Consider the following 9,773-nt stretch of genomic DNA (forward strand, 5'->3'; position numbering starts at 1 on the left):
GTGGCAGTAATGTGATTACACGAGGGTTTGGCTCAGTGGTGACAGTGCTGAGCTGGCCCAAGGCAGCAGAGCCTAAAGTTAAGCCATGCCATTGCTCTCTGCTCCTGGTCCAGCACAGAGGGGTCCAGGGAGGCTCTGCATTGGTTTGGGGAGGAACAGGCTGCTCCTCTGTGTGCTCTTTGGGACACTGGGATGAGCAGCCACTGTCAGCTCTGCTGCTGCTCCTGCAGAGGAGAGGAGGGGAACATCTCTTCTTCATAATCAGCAGCTTTCAGCTGGGACAGAATAGATTTAGATTGGATATTGGAAAGGAATGGTTCCCTGGGAGGGTGGGCAGGCCCTGGCACAGGTGCCCAGAGAAGCTGTGGCTGCCCTTGGATCCCTGGAAATGCCCATGGCCAGGCTGGACAGGGACAGTGGATATTCCTGGGATAGTGGAAGGTGTCCCTGCCCATGGCAGGGGTGGGAATGGGTGGACTTATTGTCTCTTTCAACACAAATCATTCTAGGATTCTGTGATTTTGTGGTCTCCATGAGTGGTCCCTCCTGCTGTCCCTGCTCCCTGCGTCTCTGGGGTTCCCACAGTTTAGGATTGGCACTGGAGCTCTGGGTGCAGCAGTGCTGTGCCTGCCCTTGGCTGGGGCCTCACCAACAGGCACAGATGCAGCTTCCAGCCTGATCTGCTCTGCAGCTGAGGCTGGGAAGGACTCAGAGTCCAGAATCACCAGGGGTCCAGGCATCCCAAACTGTCATCGTGAACACTGCGATTTGGGGCCCCATTTGATGTCACACATGATTAATGGCTCTGCACAGGGTACAGCAGGACAAACCCTGCAGAGGTCCAGGGACAGCCACCAAGGTGGAGAGAAATCAAAATGGCAGCTGGGCCTGGCTGGAAAGACAAGAGCAATTTTTCCAGTCACTTCCATTTGTTCCAGTATCACTCAGTCCCCCACCCAGTTTGATGTGAGGCTGCAATTCCTCCCTGTGAGAAAGGACAGCTACAGCAGCTCCAACTGCACACTGATGTAATTAAACAGGCAACGTTAATTCCCAGCACCTGAGACTCCAGGGCTGCGTGCAGGGATGAGAACACGGATTTCAATCATTTCGGCAAGGCCAGCCGCGGGAGCGACGGGCGCGGGGCAGAGCCGGCTCCTCGCTCCCCTGCAGCATCAGAAACCCACCACAATTACCAGTCAACACTTCCAGCTGTCTGCTAAAGGCTACAGCAAACACACCCCAGCTCTGAGGAGGGAGGCAGCAGAGCTGTGATTATTTCAAAGTTTAACTGCTGCCTCCATCTCCAGACACAGAAATGAGGATGATCCCGACGTATCCCGCTTCCACCAACAGACAGCGTGTGATGCTCCTCCTGCAGCAGCTCAAGTGGCTTCTAGGATGCTTCAGACTCAGGTGTGAGGTGTAGAAAGCATTAAGTTAACCATTTCCTACCTTCAGCAAGCAAAAGCTGCATTACCTTGGACCAGCCGCGTTCCCATTCAAATACCAGCTCCTACGAGCCTCATGAGAGGAGCAGGAGAATTCCTGGGCTCAGCTGAGCCTATGGGAGAAATCCAGGTATTCCAACACCCAGATCATGTTTGACATCAGACAGAGGAGGTGACAGACCTCCTGTGTCCCTGAATCACTGACTCACATCTCTGTCTGTCCTGGTTTAAAAGTAAGGCCTCCAAAATGCGATCCAGCCAGGGGAGCTGTGTGGGGATTTATCCCACGGCCTCCTCTGCAACAGGAACAGCACAGCTCCCAGTGTGGGCCATGGCTATGGCTGGATTTATGGAGTATTCATTATTTTAATAGCACTCATTGACTTAGGGTCAAAAATCTTTTTCCAGTATTTTTTTTTTTTATTTAAGGAAAGAGCCCGTATGTCACAATCTCATGCCTCATCTAATTGGGTAAGTGTTTCCTTTGTCCTTGAAACCGAAAAGTAGACGGCGTATCCAGGAGCTACAGAATGAAAAAGCATCTGCCTTTGGTATTTGGCAGGCCTCAATTAAAAACCTGCTGCCTGGGCTATCACTTTTTCTTTAATTCTGACCAAAGTGCTTCTGCTCAGATTCAAGCGGACAACTCTGAAGGTTGAGCTAAGGGAATGCAAAAAACCCCAAATATTTTGGAATAATAATTAATGTTTTACGTACAACAGGAAAGAGTCCCAGATCCAGAAGCCCAGAGCCATGCTGGAAGCACAGGAAGGACTCAGATCCCCTCTGAGTGTTTCCATAAGCTCCTGCTGGAGCAGAGCTCAGGTCCACGCTCAAGCCCACAAATCCAGAGCTCAATATGCACAAAACACTTCCATCTTTAAAAAATAATTGAAAAGGTGCACTCTGAAGTTCACTGGATCGATCCCACTGAATTTATTTAGAAGACACTTCATTGTGTCAAAGATTTAATGGCGGGGTTACGATGCCCAGCCTTCAGAATGTCAATGCGCCGCAGCGCTGGGGGCGTTGCAGGGAATGCTAAAACCCTCGGCAGCACAACTGCCAGATCTGTGAAATATGAAAATTATTACACAGAGCTGAGATAAGATGCAGGCTGCTAGGGGAAAGACAGAACAGGGGCTGGAATTCTGCGTGTGTCTTATGGTGGGATGAAATTTTGCAGCCTCCCTGCGGGCTCCTTGGCCGGCCCCTCGCACCCCTTGGAGCCCTCGCTCCCAGGCTGCCCCTTTGGAAATGTGTGTGTGTCTGGACATGAGCAGTATTTCCCGGCACACTTGATTAAATACCTCCCCTGGTTATTTATTGCACATTAAACAACATCTCTCCTGCACGTACCTTGCTTGGACAAAAGCTCTTTGCTCTCAAGTGCAGAGCTCAGCATGTCGTAGGCCAGAGCTCTGCAAACCTCCGGCAGCACCCATCAGCATTCCCCGCTTATTAAACACCCTTTCTGGGACCTGAGAGCAACCCTGCTTTCCTACAGCTCACTGCGGTACAGTTTTAATGCAGAACATACCCAAAGGGGTTTTTTCTCCCTCTCTGTCCTTGGGGAATCTCCCTGTTGGGTGCTGCAGGAACAATCTCGAGCCACCGAAGGACTCCCGGGCTGTAAAGTTCCAAGCGAAGCGGGAGGGCGGGGGAAGGAATGACAAGTCCTTTTTACTGAAATTCTCTCCCCAGATGGATTTGGCAGAGCCGGGCTCTGCTGATCTTAAAGCAAGGTTTATCATTCGTGCAGGCTGCTGCCTGAAGGGGGAAAGGATCTTTGAAGTTGCTGAATGATGGAAGGGTCTCCCCCCTCCTCTCCCTCGCACACATTTTTTAAGGGTGGTGACTGGGAGATGCTCAACTGCCCTGAGTCAAGAAATTACATGACAAATTAAACAATTATGTGTTTTAGTGCTGAGCTCCTATTTAAACATTTAGCATCAAACAGGCTTTTTAGCATGAATTCCACAGGCATTTATACTTTCCCCACCACCTGTAATTCCACGCTGGGTTATTTTCCCTGCATCTCAAGAGCTCCCCTGGTCCAGTATCTACACCTTGGAGATATTTCTTTATCATTTAACTTTATTACAGAAGGCACTACTGCCTGGACACTGTTGGAGTGACAAGGACTATTTCCTTAATTACTGTACATTGATAATAGCATTTACTCTGGCAGCTCCAGTGCTATTCAATCAAGCAAGATTCAATACAAAAAAGCTGATTTGCCAAAAAAGAGATTAGCATAAGTGCCTACAGTCACATTCTATTTTTGAAGGTAAAGCTACTGTGTCTGTGAGCTTTCTTGTGGGAACTTTATAAAGAGAGATTAATCTAGTTTATCTCCTTCAAAACATATTTGGGGAAATCGCAGAGAGTCACTGTTTAGGCTCTTTTGGCAATAATTTTCTATAAACATGTAAAATAAAGACCTGCACAGAAAGTGCTAATCAGCAGCAGGAAGGTGTAATTTTTTCACTTACATGGACGTAGACATTTGTGGTGAAAAACTCTGTGTTCCCCAGTTTGCTGTTGCTGTTCTCTGTCATTTAATCAAGTGGTGACTGTGGCTGTTGCACTTTAAAATTAAATGCTATTATTTATGGTAGAACTTGTGCTGGTTAAAAGTGCAAAGCTCAGCACTGTGTACGTTTGTAAGCAGAAGGTTAAGCAGGACATTTTAAATGGTAAAGCAAAGGGCTTAATCAAGGCTGAAGAGCAAAATGCAGTGGGATAACAGATACAGTAAATAGGCATTAATCACCATACAGGCTTAATCCAGGTATTAGGCAGTCTTGGGGCTAATTCGAAGACTCACTTACATAAGAACTCGTTCTACCAAGCCCTAAGTAAGTGAATAACTTTATTCTTAAGAGAAAACTTAGCAGTGCTAAAGGCCCTTGCCCTATCAGGCCTGAGTTATATATTTGTAAAGTGATCATCACACAATTATTTTGCCTGAAGGGGCTTTTCTGAGTTAGGAGGCACATGGAGGGGGGTGGTTCAAGGCAGGAAAAACTTGAATCACCAGAGCATAAGGAGCCACTTTTCCATGTGTTTTTTTTTTTTTTTTCCCCTTGACACTGTCTATTACTGTGACATCAAAATCCCAGCTAAGCACTTCTTGCCAAAGATGGACCAGATAAAATCACGAAGCCAATATCATCTCATGGGAGACAGCTCACTGTCTTAGAGCCAAATTTAGTGACTACAAATCCAGGCTTAGAACATAGTCCTTCCCTAGCCATAATCCAGCAGTTGCGCCCTGGATTTGTGTTTAACTACTGATGACCTAAACTTCGGGGCTTAATAAGATAATTGCACATCCATAGGTGTGGAGCTCACTGAACAGAAGCTCTTTTATTGGGTGCTCAGAAGGATTAAAGTTCTTCCATAGAGTTTAACTTTGCATCAGAAATTCCAGATCTTTGCACAGACAGACACCTCTCATGCACTGACACAGCAGCACACGAGCCCCAGGGTGGATTTTGGCATCCTGGTCAAGCTTGCTGGAATCATGGAATGGTTTGGGTTGGAAGGAACCTCAAAGCTCATCTCTTTCCACCCCATTCCATGGGCAGGGACATCTACTACACACCTTCCACTGCTCAGAGCCCCTTCCAGCCTGGCTTTGAACACTTCCAGTGCATTCCAGCCCTGAGGAACAGCAGGATCGGGGTTAGCACCACACTGCCTACCCTGAGGAAACGGGGAGGGGATGGAAGCGGGGAATGCAGGAGATGTCCACGGTTTATCTGCTCAAGGAACAGCAAGATGAAAAAAAATCCACAAACCTTTAATTGTGAATGTAGGAGAGGGACAGTGATGTAACTGTTCCCAGGGAACACTATTCTTATTTTGTAGAGGGAGGTGAGCCAAGATACTTAAGCTCTAGAGAACCTTTAACACAGGAAGCTATTTATCATAACAAGCTTGGTTGATACTGCTCCCATACTGAACCAATTAGATTAGCCTATTTCGTCATACTTCATAACTTGGGATGATAGGTTTCCAAGCATGGTACAGTGCAGTAATTGAATTTTGATCAAACACACATGGCCCATAACCCAGTATGTGAAACTTTCAGAACAGTTCACAGCTTTTAAATATCCAGTCAACATGTTGCCAAAAGTACAGGATGTACTTGATGCAAGTGGGAGAGGAGGGGGGGAGCACGAGTCCACGCCGTAACTTGGTACAGCTGTAAAACAAACATTTTTTTGTTCCGATTCTGTTCCTACTTTAGCAAAAGGAGCTGGGAGGAAGACAGTGAATGTCAAGTAACTCGTTTTTCTCCCCAGCCCCCACGCCCCTCAGGCACACATTCCCCTTTTAACATTCTTAGATTACCACAACCTTTTAAATTCACTCTACTGTACTTACATACTGTGTTAGACACACCAGCAATTATGGTTGTTAGCATGACACATCCATTGCCTACCCTTAGTTAACAAAATAACTTTAAAGTCGCATGCATCGGCCTCTTAATAGGGCTGTAATCAATGGGGCCCTGGAATGAAAGTCCTAAAAATTACCCCCCACCTCTGCATTCCCCAGGCCCCTGCCTGTGCCAGCACAATCCTCATGGTGGGCAGCCTTGTCCAGCTCAAGGTGAACACTCAGTTTTTCAGTTCTCAGCTTTCTCTTACGTCTTCCTGCCATGTTTTCCCCATGGTTAAGTCAAGGAACTCTGAAGAAGACCCTGTAAAGGAAGCAGGATACATTAATAAATTCATTCCTGTGGCTTTACTGAGATGGGGGGCAAAGCAGCCACTGCAGAGCAGGTTTATGGCATGGGAAATGCTGTGCCAAGGTTTCTTTGGAGCAAGTCATGGCTGTCCATGTCAAAGCTGCACCCTGGCCTGAAAGGGAGTCTGGAATTCTCCAGCAGGACATCACCAACCTCTGCTTATGGAACTGGCAACTTCTTCCTCAGTTTTAGCATCAGAATCACAGACTGGTTTGGGTTGGAAGGGTCTTAAAGTTCATCCAGTGCCATCCCTGGCATGGGCAGGGACACCTTCCACTATCTCAGGGTGCTCCAACCTGGTTTTGGATGCTTCCAGGGATCCAGGGGCAGCCACAGCTACTCTGGGCACCCCGTGCCAGGGCCTCTCCACCCTCACAGGAAACAATTTCTTGTGCAACTCTAACCTTAATTTCCCCTCTTTCACTTTGACCCCACTGCTCCTTGTCCTGTAACAAGTTTTGGCTGCTTTGACCCCCCCAGATACCTCAGTGCCCCGAGGGGGAACCTCCAGGGCACCCAACATTGATCGAGGTGGTGGCAAATGACCCAAAGGCTGTGAGCTCCTGCTCCATCCCCCAGAGAGGGCAGGCTCTGGAGGCGTCTCACACACCTGCTCTGAGCACAGCTGTGCACAGCAGCAGCCACAGGTTCCAAGGGGAGAAACGGTGCTCCTCCCAGGGCGCAGCATGCACAGCTCCCTTCGTCCTGCTCTTGCTTTGGGGACAGGTATTTCCTGGCTGCAGCCACCCCCTGGCAGGACAGGGAGCAGAGGATGCGCTGGATCTCATCTCCCTCCCCACCCCGCTGCCCACTAAGTTATTACACTGCAGAGAAAAAAAAAAAAAAATATATATATATAAAATAAAATAAAAAGAATTTGGTGCTCAACTTAATCAGACTTGGACCAAGTCTCAGCTCAAACCAAGGTTAAATAGGCCTGTTCTAAGGTAGGATTTATATAGCAATTACAGTAATGGAAACTGAGCTTTATAATTCTTATACTGCCTAAAATTCTGCTGTGTCATATGCATCTGCAGAGCCCGAGGAATGTGCTGTGCAGCTCGGGGAGCACTGCAGTCCTGAAAGCAGCCATTCAAATGGATCATGGAGAGTTATTGGAGCACGTGGATGGCCGGGATTTTTATGAAGCACAAAGAGTTACAATCAGAAACCCTGGGAAAAACAAGGAGCTGGTATCCGAGACAAGCAGCGTTTTTTAAAAAATACTTTATTTTGTTGGGGATGTTGGGAAGTGGATCTCCATCAGACACGGTGCAAACAGCATTGAGGGTGTCCTTTTTATCCTTGGATTTCTTTGCCTTTGCTGCAGTCTTAGCTCCGCGGTGCAAAACGCATTTTGGCCAGGCAGAATCCTCGCAGCCCCTTTCCAGCTCGCTGTGCTGTGCAAGGAAAAACCCCGGAGTGCTGGGTCTGGCCGCGATAGGGAACAGCTCGGGAAGATTTGGGATCTGATAGGGGGTTTGGCTCCACCTTCAGGAAACCGGAGGCAGAGAGACAGCGCGGGGCTGAGCTTCAGGCAGAATCTGGAGCCTGACATGGCTCCTGTCCCCCAAAGGGGCCCTGCTCGGATTTGTCACAGCATCCCTGACCTGGTGCCCTGACATTCCCACATGGGGGATGCAGCTCTGAGGAGTCACCTCCGGGAAGAGCTGGAAGGATTGGGGCAGGATGTCCAAAGGGAGATGATGCTTGGACAAAAGGCACCAAAAAGCACTTTTAAGGTGACAAAAAGTTGGGGTCCATGGGATGCCACAGGAGTGCATCCAACACCATCAGCCGTTCACATTCATCAGCCGTTCTGCCCCCCTGCAGAATGTGATTTTCTCTTCTAATTCCCAGAGATTAGGAAGGTTCTCTGGGTATCACAGATGGATTGAGAGGAAGAAAGTGGGAAGAGTCTTGATCATATTTCAGTCTAGCAAAACACTTAAGCATATGCCTAAAGTTAAGCTATTTTTTCTCCTCGGATTCAGGCAGAAGATGCAAACGGAACAATCTCTTATATTTCACTTTTTGGCAGACTCTGATGCTGAACCCAGAACGAGGTAGCTGGTTAAACAGCATGATTTAAATTAATTTAAATGGTGCATTTTTTAAAGAAGCCACACAGTGACCACTTATAATAATGAAAACGGCAGGGTAGTTAGGGAAGACACTGAGTTTGAAAGTCTGTGTGATGTGTTACTGAAATAATCAGCAATCACACAATTAGCAACAGTCCTGTGAGGGAATGGAAATGCATGGTCCTGCCTCTGGAATTTCCCCAGCTGGGTGCTTGAGCACCCAACTTTATTGTATTTAACATCACTTTTAGGAGGAGGAAGCAGGTTTAAAAAGTGCAGAGTAAGCAGCAGTGCAGAGATGGCCTAAACACCTAATGAATCTAAAAATAAAAAAAAAAAAAACTCAAAAACACCAAGAGGAGATGGGAGCAGACTGAATAGACAGAGCTGTGCAAGCAAATATAACTGAATATACTCCTGAGGAAGAAAGGAAACAATCCTTGATGGGGTGACAACAGATGTTCTCCAAAAAAAAATTCTAAGGGAGCATTTCAAACACAAAGACCTTCCTGTGGAGCTGAGAAGTTTTACTGGCAGACGTACAGAAATACATCTTTGGAAACAGAGGAAAAGCTAACATTTAAGGTGTTATCAGGTCCTGAAAGCAGCAGTGATATCTTCATGTAATAAGTGGTGGGTGGTGGTGGAGAGGGAAAGGGTGAGGATAACAAAATGCTGCCACAGGAAGTTGCTGTGGCGGAGTTGTGGTTTCAATCCCGGGAGGAATAACCAGTTTGATGTAAAAAAGCTCCATGAAAAGGAGCTCTAGGCACAAGTGAGAGATGCACGGGATAACCCAGCTGAAGGAAAGCAACCCAGAGTCATTCATTAGTGCAGTCAGCACACTGAAGTGCCACCACTTTGGCACTGTGGAGCAGATGTGGAGTGCCCAAAGCTGGATGTTTCTCCCAACTACGGCTCCTTCAGGTCATGGTTAAGCACACTGCAGAAAATCTCAAATTGGTCATTAAAATAAGGGGGAAATAGGACAGTTTGTAGAGTCATTTTTGAAATGAAGTTTTGAATAATTTTTGAATTGCACTGGTAGTTTGGGAAGATCTGTGTTTAATGCCTGGCCTGGATCCGCAGCATCTCCAGTGAACAGTTTTATCTGAGTTTTAAAAGGCTGGGCACCTCAAACTCTTGTTTTAAACTCCGGCCTTTAATTTTTAATGTTCTTTATTTTTACAGATACAGAATAATACTTCTCTGCCTAGTTGGAATGTTGAAGGATTCCTGACTATCTGCAAGGCCAGCAGATATCATTTTATCTGGGAACGAGGCAGGAGGAGGACATACTACATTGTCTAATTGTTTTCATTGCTTTGCTACTGTTTTGGGGAAAACAATCCTGAGAGAAGATTATTGCAGTGCAATCAGAACTACAGAAAGACTGGGATGGACAACTTGATTGACAGGAGAAGGCTAAAGCAGGCAGCAACACAAAAAATCATCATTGGACAGACATTTTGATAA

This window comes from Melospiza melodia, chromosome 11, assembly GCF_035770615.1.
Source record: "Melospiza melodia melodia isolate bMelMel2 chromosome 11, bMelMel2.pri, whole genome shotgun sequence".
Taxonomy (NCBI): Eukaryota; Metazoa; Chordata; class Aves; order Passeriformes; family Passerellidae; genus Melospiza; species Melospiza melodia.